Source organism: Budorcas taxicolor, chromosome 10 (assembly GCF_023091745.1).
Source record: "Budorcas taxicolor isolate Tak-1 chromosome 10, Takin1.1, whole genome shotgun sequence".
Classification (NCBI taxonomy): domain Eukaryota; kingdom Metazoa; phylum Chordata; class Mammalia; order Artiodactyla; family Bovidae; genus Budorcas; species Budorcas taxicolor.
Genome location: NC_068919.1, coordinates 3,504,962 through 3,522,103, shown reverse-complemented (window position 1 = coordinate 3,522,103; position 17,142 = coordinate 3,504,962). Strand labels below are relative to the sequence as shown.

The 17,142-nt window shown below is 40.3% G+C and overlaps 1 protein-coding gene across 1 annotated transcript in view; it reads right to left on the bottom strand.

Annotated features, from left to right (window-relative positions):
• KCNN2 (potassium calcium-activated channel subfamily N member 2) overlaps positions 1–17,142 on the bottom strand; it is a 167,775-nt gene that overhangs the window by 106,501 nt on the left and 44,132 nt on the right. The gene's annotated exons all lie outside the window — the stretch shown is intronic.

Genomic DNA, 17,142 nt, shown 5'->3' with positions numbered 1-17,142 from the left:
AACGAAAAGGGAGGGGACATATATGTACCATGGCTGATTCACGTTGTTATATGGCAGAAACCAACACAACACTGTAAAGCAATTATTCTCCAATTAAAAATAAATTTATTTAAAAAACCAAAGCTATGGTTTTTGTAGTAGTCATGTATGGATATGAGAGTTAGACCATAAAGAAGGCTGAAGGTCAGAGAACTGATGCTTTTGAACTGTGGTGCTGGAGAAGACTCTTGAGAGTCCCTTGGACTGCAAGGAGATCAAAACAGTCAATCCTAAAGGAAATTAACCCTGAAAATTCATTGGAAGGACTGATGCTGAAGCTGAAGCTCCAATACTTTGACCACCTGATTGGAAGAGCCAACTCACTGCAAAAGACCCTGATACTGGGAAACATTGAGGGCAGGAGGAAAAGGTGGTGACAGAGGATGAGATGGTTGGATGGCATCATCGATTCAGTAACACGAGCTTGAGCAAACTCCAGGAGATAATGAAAGACATTGAAGCCTGGCATGCTGCAGTCCATGGAGTCACAAAGAGTCGAACACGACTGAGTGACTAAACAACAACAAATTAAAAAGGGGGGTTGGTAGGCAGTACACTTGTTTTGTAAAATGCTAGATAGTAACTGTTAGAAGCTTTGCAAACCACATATGGTCTCTGTCATACAATACTCCCAAGTCAGTGATTTAAAAAGGTAAAAACTGTTCTTATTGTGGTTTGTTTGAAAACAAGCAGTGGTCAAATCTGACTCATGGACCATAGTTTACAAAACCTTGCTTGAAATATCTCAGCACCCTGAGAATATGTCCATTTCCTCAACTCATCCTAATATATGGCCCTATACAAAATGAACAATAAGAAGCACTGATTAAGACAAAGATGAATCCAGATCAGTTCAGTCGCTCAGTCATGTCCGACTCTTTGTGATGCCATGGACTGCAGCATGCTAGGCTTCCCTGTCCATCACCAACTCCCGGAGCTTACTTAAACTCATGTCCATCGTGTCAGTGATGCCTTCCAACCATCTCATCCTCTGATGTCCCCTTTTCCTCCTGCCCTCAATCTTTCCCAGCAACAGAGTCTTTTCCAGTGAGTCAGTTCTTCGCATCAGGTGGCCAAAGTATAGGAGTTTCAGCATCAGCATCAGTCCTTCCAATGAATATTCAGGACTGATTTCCCTTAGGATGGACTGGCTGGATCTCTTTACAGTCCAAGGGACTCTCAAGAGTCTTCTCCAACACCACAGTTTGAAAGCATCACTTCTTTGCCACTCAGCTTTCTTTATAGTCCAACTCTCACATCCATACATGACTATTGGAAAAACCATACCTTTGACTAGATGGACCTTTGTAGGCAAAGCAATGTCTCCGCTGTATACTGTCCAGGTTGGTCATAACTTTTCTTCCAAGGAGCATGTGTCTTTTAATTTCATGACTGCAGTGACAGCTCAGTTGGTAAAGAATGTGCCCGCAATGCAGGAGACCCCAGTTCAATTCCTGGGTAGGGAAAATCCACTGGAGAAGGGAAAACGCTACCCACTCCAGTATTCTGGCCCAGAAAACTAGTCCATGGGGTTGCAAAGAGTCAGACAGGATCCAGTCACAATCCAGATCAGACCTCCAATAAAAACTCAAACTAGATTAAGGGCCATGACAAAGGGTGATGCTATCTTTCAAAGGGCTTACTTAGACTTCTGCATTGTTCTTACTTCAAATAGGATCGTTACAAGGAACCAAATCCTGGTGTTTCAAAACTCATGCGACTTCTTTCTGGGAAGTTCCACAGATCAGGGGGAGCAGCACTTGCTGTACGCATTCCTCACAGGAGTGGGACTAGAGCGTTTACTACTGTTCAGGAGGCTTTCCGGAGCACGGGTGACATGGAGCACGCTGTAGGCCTGCAGTGGAGTGGCAGGGGGGAACAGCCGCGGTCTTCGTGAAAGGAAAGATGGAATGCTGTGGAAGGGGCATGAATTTCTGTGCCAGGGCTTCTCTGAACCGTGGAGTTCTTGCACTAATGTCACCTTGGGTGGGGTTCCCTCTGCCTTCCCTTGGCAAACCCCAGCCAGTGCTTGGAGCCACATAGATGCTGAGAGCCCCTAAAGCAACACCCAAGATCAAAGACCAAGAAACTCTGTCAGCAGTCTGTGGCTCCAGCAGAGTCTATGAAGATCCTTCTAGGCTGAACACAGAGAGGCGTTGCCAGCAGTGCTGTGCCAGGCCTGTCATGATTCTGTGCGGCCGTCTGCCTGCTGGTCCAGCACACAAGGGAGGTTTCAGATTTCCAAGACCAATGTCCCTGCCCTCTTCAAAAGTTCACCAAGTGCTATTTTTGCCCCTGCTTGAAAGAAATTTTAAATTAACAGAGTTCCTCATTAACCCCTTTTAACTTACTAAAGAGTAAAGCTCTTGCCATTGAATCCATTTTTAGAAGATGATAAAATAAAGACATACAAATTCTTTCCTACATTGAACAGACATTATTCCCATTAGTAGTATTTTTCAAAATGACTCTTCTAGGGTTGAACTTTAATACATGAAGTCACTCATGCAGTGTTACAAAACAGCCTTCTATTGTCCCGACTCACGGGTAAACATTTGTGTGCAATCATTTATAAGTCTTCATGGAGTGACAGTAGTGGTATAAATCTTGACCTGACAGAATTAGAGGATTTGTAAGGTCTCCTCTGACCCAGATATTACAGGGCTCTGGACTATGGGCTCAACATGGTACTAGATCTGGTCTTTATTCTCAAGAAGTTGAGCTCAGGTGGGGCATTTATAACTACCCCATTTGCACAGAATATAGAATACCACAGGTGCTCAAAGAATACCTTTAAACCAGAGAGAAAACTCATCCCCTCACCTAACCAGGACCAGGTAAAAGTTTTGCTCATATTATACCAAAGCCAAATAACTACAATCCCTTTTTAGTTCTTCCTCAGAGACCACATCAAGTCTGTATAACAAGGCACCTTGAGTCCCTTTGCCATCCAACCACCCACTACCACACCTCTACCCAAATACCTGCTCCATCATGAGAAATGCCAAAGACCTCAGGAGAGTTAAAAGAACAGGGATCCCGATGATAGAGGCATGGATGGTGAATGAGAAGAGGAACAAAAAATATCAGTATTTCAGAAATGAAGACTCCTTAAACAGGAAGGAGTTTAAGGAGTAAACTGTACAAAAACTTGACAGAGTGGCCTCTTACTTCATAGGGACACCTCTGAGCGTCTTAGAACTTATTTTGAAAAAACACCTAACTACTAGAAAGCACAGTAGACACACTACCATAATAACAGTGGTGAAGGAACTCTAAGAAATGCATCCCTTTTCAGACATAGAACCAGCCAGAAATTCTAAGGGCTGGCCACCACTAAACCAGATTAAAACTACTGATCAAAGCTGATCTTTCTGTACCTGATGCTTCATTTAGTAAAGCTTTCTGGGACAAAAGCATAAAGCTACCTCAAAGTAATGAGTACAGATGCAGGATAATTCTCCATTGATACAGAGCCTCTCCCCAGTTTTATTCAAAAACAGAGTGCATATGATCTCTAATACGCCCAATCACATGAAACATTGGGTACTATTTCTTTAAATCAAGAAAGTTACTGAATTTCAGTTTCCACTATGAACACTGGCAAAGATATTTTCTGCGAATCCAACTCAGTTTGAATACATTGTGCCTTTCACTGTGGCTTTCATATTTGCAGGCTATCATTCTTACATGAGCTCGTTACATGAGTTTCGTGAGAGGTTCTAAAGCTACAACAATAGACACCACAAAGTCTGCTAAACCTTATATTTAAATTGCATCTTCTGTTAGGATTTCCCAGGTGGTGCCAGCGGTAAAGAACTCACTTGCCAACGCAGGAGACACAGGAGATATGGCTTCAATAGAGTACATTCTACATAACACAGACAAACTTTCAGAACGTGAGATCTCTAAGGAGAAACCTCAGTGTAAAGGCACTAGGTACTAGTCACTCAAAAATATTTTGCCCCTGAGCCACTGTGAAGTTCTGAGTGTGGAATGTCAGTTGCCATGTCCCTGTGATTTACACTATGAAGAATAATCAAACAAGAGTCATCTGGTCAGGTAGCCCATAGCTAGAGCATCACTGTTTCAAAGTCATGACTGGGGACTGTCATAAAATCTAGCAAGGTCATACAAAGAAGAGGGGGAGACTGGTGTTTAACAATCTTTACCTACATCCTTAAGACAGGCTCAGGCATGTTACAAATGCCTGCCTTTGGTCATGAAGACAGCTGTGGATTAATCAAACGAAATTTTTACCTCAACTTGGGAAGGGGAGTATCAAGTGAGGAACATCTTTCCCTTAAGTGCAAAAATGACAGATAGCGTTTGGACTTCATTTTTCATGGCTACTACAATTATCAAAGCAATGCAAGAACTAGAAAAGTATATAAGTTGAGCTGAAAAAACAATCTCCTTTGCTTATATCTCTGTTTTCTGTTACTAGAAAATAGTGGTTACTAGGAAAGCAAGACTTCAGGGTAGGAAAAGGGCAGGAAGGAGAATCACATGAAACAGTAAACTTAACAAGAGATTCAAGTCTCTTCAGAGTTCACAGTCCACGGGGTATGTGTAGGTCGCTTTCATCTCGTAAGGTTTTGGGAGGCAAGGCTGATTTAGAGAAAGGCAAACGTATAAGGTTTCAGTGTGTTCAAAAAACAGTAAAGAAAATGAAAAGAGAAGCCACAGAAAATATTTGCAAATCATATATCTGATAAAGAACCAGAAGCTAGAATAATAAAGAACTCTTACAATTTGATAAGATAAATGAGCCAGTTTTAAAAATGTTAAGACTAAACAGATATTTTACCAAAAAAGATACACAAATGGCTGGTGATCACATGAAAAGATGTTCATCATCATTAACCATTAGAGAACTGTAAATTAAAACAAGACCACTTGAAACTCACTAGAAAGATTATATGATTAGGTAACAAAGATAAGCTGAAACTCCAATACTTTGGCCACTTGATGCAAAGAACTGACTCATTGGAAAAGACTCTGATGCTGGGAAAGATTGAAGGTAGGAGGAGAAGGGGATGACAGAGGATGAGATGGTTGGATGTCATCACTGACACGACGGACATGAGTTTGAATAAACTCCGGGAGTTGGTGATGGACAGGGAGGCCTGGTGTGCTGAAGTCCATTGGGTCACAAAGAGTTAGACATGACTGAGCTACTAAACTGAACTGAATGAAAACTCTCTCTATATACAACTGACGATAAGACATACCCATATATATGTATATGATTGACAATGTTGTCAAGAATGGGATGAAACTGGAACTCTCATATGTTGCTGACTGCCGGCGAGAATGTAAAATGGTGAAGCCGCTCCTAAGTGTTTCTTTAAGAATAACAGAAATGTATGTTTACACAGAGACTTGCCTGCAAAAATTCACAACCATCCTATTCATAGGAGTGCATTCATAAAAGTGCATCAGCTGGTGAATGTATGAACAAAATGTGGCTTATCCTTACCACAGACTACTATTCATCAGTAAAGAAACTATGATACATACTACAACATGGCTAAACGTCAAAATCTTTAAGTAAAAGAAGCCAGATGCAAAAATAAATTACATATTATCTGACTGCATTTCTATGAAGCTCAGAAGACTGTATGTATGGAGATAGTGTATCAGTGGTTGCCTGGGACTCAGGGAGCAGGGACTTGATGTAAGTAGGAACAAGGGATTTGGTATGGGGGGAGGGGGTGATGGAACTGTTTTAAAACTCAATAGTGGTGATGGTTGCACAGTGTTAAGTCGCTTCTGTTCTGTCCGACTCTTTGCAGCCCTATAGACAATAGCCCACCAGCTCCTCTGTCCACGGGATTCTCCAGGCAAGAATACCGGAGTGCACTGCCATGCCCTCCGCCTATGTAGTGTAGGTGGCTGCGCTGTGCTGTGCTTAGGCACTCAGTCATGTCTGACTCTTTGCGACCCCATGGACTGTAGCCTGCTAGGCTGCTCGTCCATGGGACTCCCCAGGCAAGAATACTGCTCCATTTCCTGCTCCAGACGGTTGCCATTTCCTGCTCCAGACGGTTGTACAGGTCTACACAATTACAACTATGGAATTATACAATTGAAATATGTATCACAATTATACCTCAATACAGTTATTAAAAAGAAACCTGCAAGAATGACAAGAACCCTCTTTTCCTTTCACCCCTTAGCAAAAAAAAATATGGTGGAAGTCTGTGTGAAGTTTTTATATTTATTTATTCACCAAACATTTATTGAATCATGACCATGTACTCAAAATGGCTTTGACTTTGTCACCATGCTATGTTGAAATATCTGCTGGCTGGGCATTTTCCCATATCCTTGATGATTTGGCAATGACTGGACTATTAATCCGGAGAAGGCAATGGTACCCCACTCCAGTACTCTTGCCTGGAAAATCCCATGGACGGAGGAGCCTGGTGGGCTGCAGTCCATGGGGTCGCTAAGAGTCAGACACGAATGAGCGGCTTCATTTTCTCTTTTCACCTTTATGCATTGGAGAAGGAAATGGCAACCCACTCCAGTGTTCTTGCCTGGAGAATCCCAGGGATGGGAGAGCCTGGTAGGCTGCTGTCTATGGGGTCGCACAGAGTTGGACACGACTGAAGCGACTTAGCAGCAGCAGCAGCAGCAGCAGCAGCAGACTATTAATCCAAAGGATTCTGAAGTGATGGCTCAGTGGTAAAGAATCCATCTGCAGTGTAGGAGCCAGGGGAGATTCGGCTTAGATCCCTGGGTCAGGAAGATACCGTGGAGGAGGGCATGGCAACCCATTCCAGTATTCTTGCTTGGAAAATACCATGGATAGAGGACGCTGGTGGGCTACATCCCACCGGGTTGCCAAGAATCAGACACAGCTGAGTGACTGAGCTCAGGAATATGAATTAGAGACAAAACAGGGCTGGAACTAGCAGAGTGAGGGAGTTCAAGGATTGACACTCCCCTCAGGAAGCAACAATAGATCAGAGTCTGCTTGACCAGGCAAGCAGTGGGGACACAGTCCATCCAGACTCTCTCAAGTGAGTCAAGCCAGGAGTCTACACCACAACACCAGCTCTGGGATACAATTCTAAAACCTACATTCCCTAACAGAATTATTATAACATGAAGCAAGCCTGCTGACATATTCTAAGGTTATAAAAGTTTAACTTGAAAATAGAAGGCAGATTTGTCTAAACTCTATAAATGTTCAGAATTTGTACATTTTGTCTCATATAAAAGCAATTTTTTTGCTTTGAATTTTTTTGTTATTCTAGCATTATTTTGCCATATGGTAACATTAAAGACAAAGGATATAATGAATAAAGAAGGGCTTCCTTGGTGGCTCAGATGGTCAAGAATCTGCCTGCAATGTAGGAGACCTGGGTTCAATCACTGGGTTGGGAAGATCCTCTGGAGAAAGGAATGGCAACTCATTCCAGTATTCTGTCCTGGAAAACTCTCTGGACAGAGGAGCCTGGAGGGCTACAGTCCATGGGGTCACAAAGAATTGGACACGACTGAGTAACCGACACACACACACATATGGATAAAGATGTGGTGTATGTATACAAAGGGATATTGTTGTTTTTCAGTGGCACAGTCGTGTCTGACTCTGCAACTCCATGGACTGCAGCATGTCAGGGCCTCCCTGTTTCTGACCATCTCCCGGAGTTTGCCCAAGTTCACGTCCATTGCATCAGTGATGCTGTCCAGCCATCTCATCCTCTGGTGCCCTCTTCTTCTTCTGCCCGCAATCTTTCCTAGTATCAGGGATCTTTCCAATGAGTCAGCTGTTCACATCAGATGACCAGAATACTGGAGCTTCAACTTTAGCATAAGTCCTTCCAATGAGTATTTAGGGTTGATTTACCTTGAGGTTTACTGGTTGGATCTCCTTGCTGTCCACGGGACTCTCAGGAGTCTTCTCTAACACCACAGTTCAAAGGCCACAATCCTTTGGGACTCTGCCTTTTTTACAGTCCAGCTTTCACAAGTGTATGTGACCACTGGAAAGCCATAGCCTTGACTATACAGACCTTTGTTGACAGAGTAGTATCTCTGCTTTTCAACACACTGTCTGGGTTTGTCATAGCTTTCCTGCCAAGAGGCAAACATCTTCTGATTTCATGGCTGCAGTCACCATCTGCAGTGACCTTAGAGCCCAAGAAGAGGAAATCTGTCACTACTTCCACCTGTTCTCCTTCTATTTGCCATGAAGTAATGGGGCCAGATGCCATGATCTTAGCTTTTTAAAATATTTTTTTAATGTGTCTGGTCACAAAGAGTTGGGTACAACTGAATGACTAACACATGGATAAAGAAGAAGTGGTACGTGTATACAATAGAATATTACTCAGTCATAAAAAGGGTGAAATAATGCCATTTGCATCAGTGGGGATAGACCTAGAGACTATCATACTAAGTGAAATTAGAGAAAAACAAATATATGAAATCACTTATAAGTGGAATCTAAAAAATTATACAAATGAACTTATTTACAAAACAGAAGCAGACTCAGGCTTTGAAAACAAACTTACCGAAGGAAAAGATGGGGTGAGGGATTAATTCAGAGTTTGGGATCCATATATATACATTATTATATATAAGACAGATAACAGGGACTTATATAGCACAAAGAACTCTACTCAACAGTCTATAATAACCTATATGGGAAAAGAATCTGATAAAGAATATATATACATATATATATATATATATATATATATATATATATGAAACTTAATCACTTTGCTGTACACCTGAAACAAATACAATATTGTAGATCAGCTATACTCTAATATGAAATAAAATAAAGTTTCAAAAAGCTACAATTAAAAAATAAATAAAGGATATGAAGTTTGAAAGGAAATAGAACATAGACAATCCTATAGGCAAGAAGGGAACACTTGTGCTTTTGCCAAACAAGCCGCACTGGACGTCTCAGAAATACACTAATTTTCTTAAAGACAAAACAGCTTGACTGTCAGGACATCTACATTTAGACTTTACGATCTTTCTTTGTATCTGGCATGGTGGTTCTGAAGCTGGAGAAAAGAAGGGCCTTGCCCAGAACTGCGTACACACACTCTGCATAATGTACTATATACAGATGACCAAAGGGTTTTCCAAAATGGGAAGGCACTCAGAACACATACTGCATAGAATTTGGACACTGGCAAGAAAGAATGTTGGGATACGAGGACTGTGATGAGCTGACTGGATTGCGAGGTTGGATTGCTGCGCTGCTCGGCTTCTCATTTGTTTCTGCTTGAACATAACCACTGCTGGTATTTTCAAACTGTACTCAACCAGACCAGGATCTCAAAGGACCTTGCAAACAAATATTAATCCTCATTGTTATCTCAGGAGACAGACCAAAAAACAAATCCTATCTACATAGGAATAAAGATAAAATCGAGTTGGAGAGAGTCCTGACTTTCTTTCTGTAAGACTTTAACAACCAATCTATTTGGCAAACATTATACTGAGCATTGATGCTTTGTGAGGCACAGATGTACGATGAATGCTTTCAAACTGCCGACTTTTATAACTTGAAAGGGCCCATTTTAGAGTTGTGACTCACTTATGAGCCTGAAAATGCTATATCCGTATGTATGAATCAGACCCTGGAAGTATAAGTTTACAAAGTATTACATTACCATCAACCACAGATTACAAACCCATTGATGAAATGCTTAGTTTACTTAGCAACAGCTGAAACTTAAGTGGTGGAAAATAATCTAATTATCCAGGATACTGCAATAAATCAAGGTGCTGGCAGGATGCTTCCTAAGCACTGTGATGCCTAGTTTATGACTACTTCTACAACTATCAAAGAAAATTGATCACAAGTAACATGTTTCAAATTTAAGTAAATCAACAGGAATTGAGGCATCGCTGGGGATAAGGGCTTGAAAAAGGATAGGCCTCTGGGTGATTTCCTAAAGATGTAAAAACTAAATCATACGTGGCAGATCAGGAAAACAAGCTTGTGTTCTATGTAGCTTCTCACTTTGCACTCCCCTACATGTGATCTTATTTAAATAATAAAAATAAATAAATAGAACAAATGAGACTTTCAGATCCCAACTACCTCTCCTCCTTGAGAAACTGGTTTGCTGCTGCTGCTGCTAAGTCGCTTCAGTCGTGTCTGACTCTGTGCGACCCCATAGATGGCAGCCTACCAGGCTCCCCCATCCCTGGGATTCTCCAGGCAAGAACATTGGAGTGGGTTGCCATTTCCTTCTCCAATGCATGAAAGTGAAAGGTGAAAGTGAAGTCGCTCAGTCGTGTTTGACTCTTCGCAACCCCGTGGACTGCAGCCTACCAGGCTCCTCTGCCCATGGGATTTTCCAGGCAAGAGTACTGGAGTGGGGTGCCATTGCCTTTTCTGCAAACTGGTTTATATCGTACTGAAAAACTAAAGTAAATGAAAACTTTTTTGAAACAAGAAATTTGAAAATTAGAACACAGATCACTTAACCATTTAAATCCCTTATTACTTATCGAAACTTCAAGTTGTTTTATATAAAATTGTCCTCTATATAGAGGAAGTTGTAAATGCATATGATTTTAGAGTGACAGGTTCACCTCTAGTTATAAAAAAGGTAACCTCCACAATGGTTAATTAATTTCCTAAATATAAACAGGTTCAGTCCCTGGGTTGGGAAGATCCCCTGGAGGAGGAAATGACAACCTGCTAATATTCTTGCCTGGAAAATTCCATAGACAGGGTAGCCTGGTGGGCAATAGTCCAAGGGGTTACAAAGGGTTGGACATGACTGAGCGACTGAGAACACAAACAACTACCATTGTAAATTTGGTTATTTTGGTTTTCAGGAATAAGGGTATTCATTTTATCTTAGTATGGATAAAATTTAGATGATATTCAGGATTCATATTCTATAGAAAGTGAAGGCCCAAATCAGATGTGCTTTATGAATTGGTGCTAAGAGGATAAAAGTCTGTTTAGTTACAAAACAAGATATTCTAATTCTACCAGGATTTTCCTTAGCAAGTCCCCCTTCATAATACTGATGCCTGAAGACATAGCCAATCCTTGTGTTAAAAACAGCAGGCTGGGCAGGCTGAAATGTATGTTGTACAAAGTTTCATTATGGGACATGATTTGATGGTGATATTCCACAATATCCCACAGTATAATAAAGTAAGTTTCAACTGCATTTCAGAAATCACCTTGAAGCAATGAACAAAAATGAACTATAAGTGACAGAGTTTTAAAAAAGTCCAAATTGATTAATGGAAGAAATGAAACATGCTTTTAAGACACTGAATGGTAGATTCTAAACACAATTGAAACTCCATTCCTCAGGTTGTCTTGGATAATTTAACAAGTAAGTAACAAATTTATTTTCATCTGTTTTTAGTGACGGAAAGAATTTATTCTTAATCCACCTAAAATGCAGTTTAGATGATAAGAAGCTATTCAAAATAAATTTTATTGTTTGCTTCTCCAATTTTCCCACTTTGAAAAAAAAAAAGCAAACTATTCTTAAGTCATTTTTAGAAAATTTTCTCTCAACTAGTGCCTATTAGTTAATGCATACTTAAATGCTCTTAGAGATAAAACAATGAGCTGAATAAAAACAGTGTTTCTGGCTACAATGTCTTAATTAAAGGAATCTTTTCCAGTGACAGAAACAGCTCCTAGCATCTCTAGTTTATTACAGACTTCCACAATGGTTGCTTTTCAGCTTGGTAACATTGCCACCAAAGTGCCCAGCCTGACTTTCTTTCCCCCTTCTTCAGCTCCATCCCAAAGTTGACCCCTCACCCACATTATAAAACTTGTAGCCAAAAGCAAAAGAATATATTGAACAAAGAAACATTTTTAAAAATTCTCAAACTGTGTAGAAAGTTACAATCCTTTTCTATCTTCTTTGGAAGCTTCAGTATTGACAGAGCATGGTGTTGATCAAATAAATGTTCTTTCCTTCTTTTGGATATTCTCGATGCACATTCACATATTAAATGCGCTAAGACGTAAAAAGGGGGAAAAAACACTTTTCTTTATGTAGCACAGAGCTGGCCCACAGAATCCAGCCCCACCGCTTTCAAAACAGCTCCTTACCTTCCTTTGAAACAGTGTTCAGTGAAACACACTTTGGGATGAACACTAACCTATGCCATCTTCATAGAGCTGGTAAACTCTGAAAAAGTGTAAGTCAGGATTGGATAATCCCAATTTTCAGGACCATGATCTCTGGAAGACAGACTTCTTTTAATATAAATGCTCCTGAAGTTTCTCTGAAACAGCCTGAGGCCACACTTCCCAGGGTGCTTCAAAAACGAGTGTTCTTTGCAGGTCTGATGTCTGCAACACAAGGCCAGACCAGAATCAGAGAGAGGGATGCTGTGATCTGGTCTCGGGCAGCCTCCTCCTGACAAATGGAGGCCACAGAAATGATGCCAGATATTTGCCACTCTGCTTTCTCTTATCAAAGAAAGAAAGAAAGAATAGAGAGAGAGCAGGAGGGAGGGAAGGAGGACAGGAGGGGAGAAAGAAAGGAAAAAAAGAAAAAGTTCTTAAATATAGGCAAATCAGAGGTGCACGGAAAGTAATATCAGGAATAGATGCCTCCTATAGGATGCCTCCTCATTAGTGGAGAACATTTTCCAGAAACATCTATATGTGCTCTACTTGGTAGAAGGGGACAGATAGGTTTGCAAAACAAACTGCTTCAGAAAGCCATCTGCCTGTCTCTCTCTCTCTCGAAAGCTCTCTCCTTTAAAAAAATATTTTTAGAGTTATTCTAATTAAGAAGAGAAGTTCTGTCGGGTGTGAATACCCTTGTATGTGGAAAGAATGTTTGGAGGGCTCAAAGATGGGCCTGGTAGAGCTCATACAAATCCAAATTCCAAACCAAAGAACAGGAGAGTTTTGTATTATATTTCAGTATTGCAAATTTCACAAAAGAATGGAAGGCAGGCCAGAAAGCAAGCAGCTAAGGAGGAGAAATACGCAGGCTACATCACAGTCAAAATTAACTTGCGAAAACGAAGCAAATTTTTAAAAATATCTTTGTATCCTACAAGTTATAGTCTAGAGATCTGTGCAACAAAATGGCAGGTTTAATGAAAAACAGACTAGGGAAAATCTCCTACTATCACAACACTGGTTAATGATTTTCTTCTCTATACTTGTACAATTATAAAATGTTATCTTTGGAAGAGAAAAGTTTATAAATCCATGTAGTTTGCAATGAGGAATCCAAGGCAGAAAGAAGCAAATTGGTTAGCCCAAGGTTGTTCAGCCTCTAAATTGCACAACTGACATTAAGCCCCAGTGTCCCAGTCACGAGTCCGGGCGTGCTCCCTTCCCCAACCCATGGATTAGGTCTATTAGGTAACTCTTGGCTACAGACTCATTCCTGATATGAAACACAATTTTCGCTTCCTTGTGCCTGTTTATATGAAAACAGGGAAGGTCCGTCATCTAATAACCTCAGTGTGTTAAAAACACACACATACTTTGGGATGTGAAAAGAGCTGACACAGCTTGCCTTGGGCTTTCTGTATTTGGGGACAGTGGATCAAAAAGTTACGATGAACCATTTTGAAAAGAAAATGAATGGCATGTGCAGGATACTGAAGCTATGTTATGTAATTGGCCCTTGGGAAGCAGATGCAGTAGGGACCAGATGCTCTAGATGTACAAACGGCTCGATTATCCTTTTACCCCCACTGTTACATTGTTGTGCACCATTCTGGGGCTTCCCTGGTGGCTCAGACAGTAAAGAATCTGCCTGTGATGCGGGAGACCTGGGTTGATCCCCGGGTTGAGAAGGTCCCCTGGGGAAGGGAATGGCTACCCACTCCAGTATTCTTGCCTGGAGAACTCCATGGACAGAGGAGCTTGCAGGCTACAGCACGTGGGTTCGCAGAGTCAGACATGACTGAACAACTAATGCTTTAACACTATGCACAACTTTAAAGTAAGTGTCATCTTCATAGACCACATAGATATATCAACTAAAGTTTACCATATTGAGTCTCCAAATGTTACAGGTACAGCTGCTCCAGAAAATATCATAAGCCTCTAAGTACCATGATTGCTAGGGAACAAAGCACACCATAAGGGGTCTACCTTTCTTTAAAAGGAAAATTTTAATCCCTCAAATATCGTACTTATGTAGAGAAGTTTTAAAAAAGGTTCAGATACACAGTAATAAAACCTAGTCACCAGGGAATTTCTCATAAAAGCAGGTGGACTCAACAAACACACAGGCCTCCACTCCCTCCCTAAACCCTCTTAAAATGACTAGAAAGCAAACAGGAAAAGCACAGCTCCTTCATGGGCTATGAGTGACAAGACGGTAATAAAGTAGCTAGAAAGCCAACTGACAAATGGTAAGTGGCTTACCTGACTCGAGAAATGAGAATTCTAGGCCAGTATTGGTCAGAAAGCTGCCATATCTGCACTGAGAACCAGCAACCTTGCCCCTCTCTCCATACACACACCAAAGACTCAGGAATCTCGCACCGGTACCTCAGTGAGAGGAGACGATGATGGAGATTTCAGTGAAAGGACAGGTTCAAATACTGTACAAAAGCAGTTAGACACCTAGATTCCTGCTTCTACTCTGTGTTGCTGGTAATGCCTTTCGCCAACCTGGCAGAAGTCGGCAAGTTTCTTGTCTAGAGAGGTAAAACCCAAGGTCTGTCAGCTGACTACAGGGCATTACGCACTGGAGAGAGCCAGCCTAACTCCATTGCAACTAGGAAGATAAATAAATATTCACATACTAAATGAAACCTCTTCTTTTTGTCCCGTCTTTCAATTTCCACAATACCATCACCCAGGCATCTACCTTCATTGCAGGACAGTACCCTGTTGGCTCAGATGGTAAAGAATCCGCCTGCATTGCAGGAGACCTGTGTTTGATCCCTGAGTTTCGAAGAGGCTTTGGAAAAGGGCCCTTGGAAAAGGGCAACCCACTCCAGTATTCTTGCCTGGAGAATTCCATGGACAGAGGAGCCTGGCGGGCTATAGTCCATGGGGTTGCAGAGAGTCGGACAGGATTGAGTGATTAACACTTTCACTTTTCACTTTCAAAACAGATATTTCATGAGTCAGTTGGATTAAAACTATGTAAAGATACTGAAATCGATGTTCTACGCTCCCACCCTAATCACCATGTAGTGACGTCCACGGTTGACAACTTCTAGATCTGTACAGAAAGCTTCTAATCAGGTCTTTAGTTCCTCAATCTTAAGTATAAGGGAACTGCTAAAGTTACCTAAATATTAAAGGAAAACTTCTAAAAAAGACTGAAGCCAAAACAAAAACAAACAAAAACCCAGAAAAGTACATCTCTGGGGAAACAGAAAATACACAAAGAGAAAAAATATTAAAGATTACCATTAACATCTCTAAAAAAAAAAAAAACAGTACATTTATGAATAAAGAAGTGTGACGCTAGTTTTAAAAAATGGGCATTTGAAGATTAAATATGAGATAATGGAAATTAATACATAGTAAAGAAGAAATAAAATTCCCAAAAGAAAGACCTTGAAAGAAAAATTGAGATTATCTTTTATATATGAAGCAAAAACAGGTGGAAAACAACACAGAGGGAAATAAGAAAATTATAGAACTCATAGAGAAGGACCAACAAAAAACACAACAAAACAAACCAACACAACAAAAAACAGGAATAAAAATCATTAACTAATTCAAGAAAATTTCCAAGAACTGAAGGAGATTAATTCCAAGATTGGATAGGCTCACTGCATTAAAATAGAATAATTACACCATGATATACCCTTGTGCTGGAGAAGGAAATGGCAGTCCACTCCAGTATTCTTGCCTGGAGAATCCCATGGACAGAGGAGCCTGGTGGGCTACCGTACATAGGGTCACAAAGAGTTGGACACAACTGAGTGACTGAGCATGCATACCCTGCTGAAATTTTAGATTACTGATCCTAAAAGTTTCCATCAAAAAAAAAAAAAGATTAAAAAATGAGAACAGCATCAGACTGCTGCACCCTGGATGTCAGAAGTAAATGAAGTCCCCAGTGTTCCAAGAGAAATGCTTTTCAAACTAGAGCTTTCCACCCAGCAAGAGAGAAGAATGAAGTTGCCATACCTGCAAGGTCTCAAAAAAATCTCTCTCACCCACCACCTTTCCTCAGAAGCTACTAGAAGATGAATTTTGTTAAAATGAGGGAATAAGTGAAGAAAGAGGGGAAAATGAGGTTCAAGAAAAAAGATATGCAACGTAGAAATAAAGCAAAGGAAACCTCCACTTTGACAAGCAGTTTAGAAAGTCCCCAGACATTCAAGTTTGAAGCAAAATTGATAGATTTTCCCTAATACATATATAAGTCTAGTAAAATTATATTTATATAATGTAGAAGGATTTACATATGACAGTGGTAAGTATAGAGAAAATTAGCAAAAACTAAGAAAACTAATTAAATAAAAAACTAACAAAACTAAGCAAATAAAGAGGTGATTATTAATTTCAAAGAAAATAAAAGGATGTGCAGAAAAGGCAAAATGATTATAATATACCACATAGTTCAACTACAAGTGCAGTTCACACAGTAATAAAAATAATAATGTAACTATGGGATATAGATGATTGGTGTTTATGTAACTAACTGGGAAGAAAAATGACTTTTTGTGGGGGTAGAGTCAGGAAAGCAATGTGTACATGAAAGTGAAAGAAAACTAAAACCCTAACTTCCCAAAAAATCTAGATGAAAAACCTAGAGGTAGCAGCATAAGCAATATCATTTGGAACTTTGAAAAGTAGTTACCGAGGAAATGGCTAAATGAATGTAAAATGATTGCTTCTTGAAAGAAGAAATGGGGGAGGTGTGCTCCGGGCTTGTTATTTTTGCAACAATTTTCATACAGATATTTTTCTTCGTTAAACTATTCGTATGTATGTGTGTGTACATTTTAGTTTCTTTCAAAAGCTAAATTTAAAAAGACCTAGTTACTACAAACACCAACATTCCAACATTTAATAGTCCTATAAACTTCTAAGTCCTTGCTATATGTCTATTGCTAATTTCAACTGGAATTTTCTTCACCAAGGTCACAATAGATTCCCTCTCCAGTTCCTCCTATTTACGT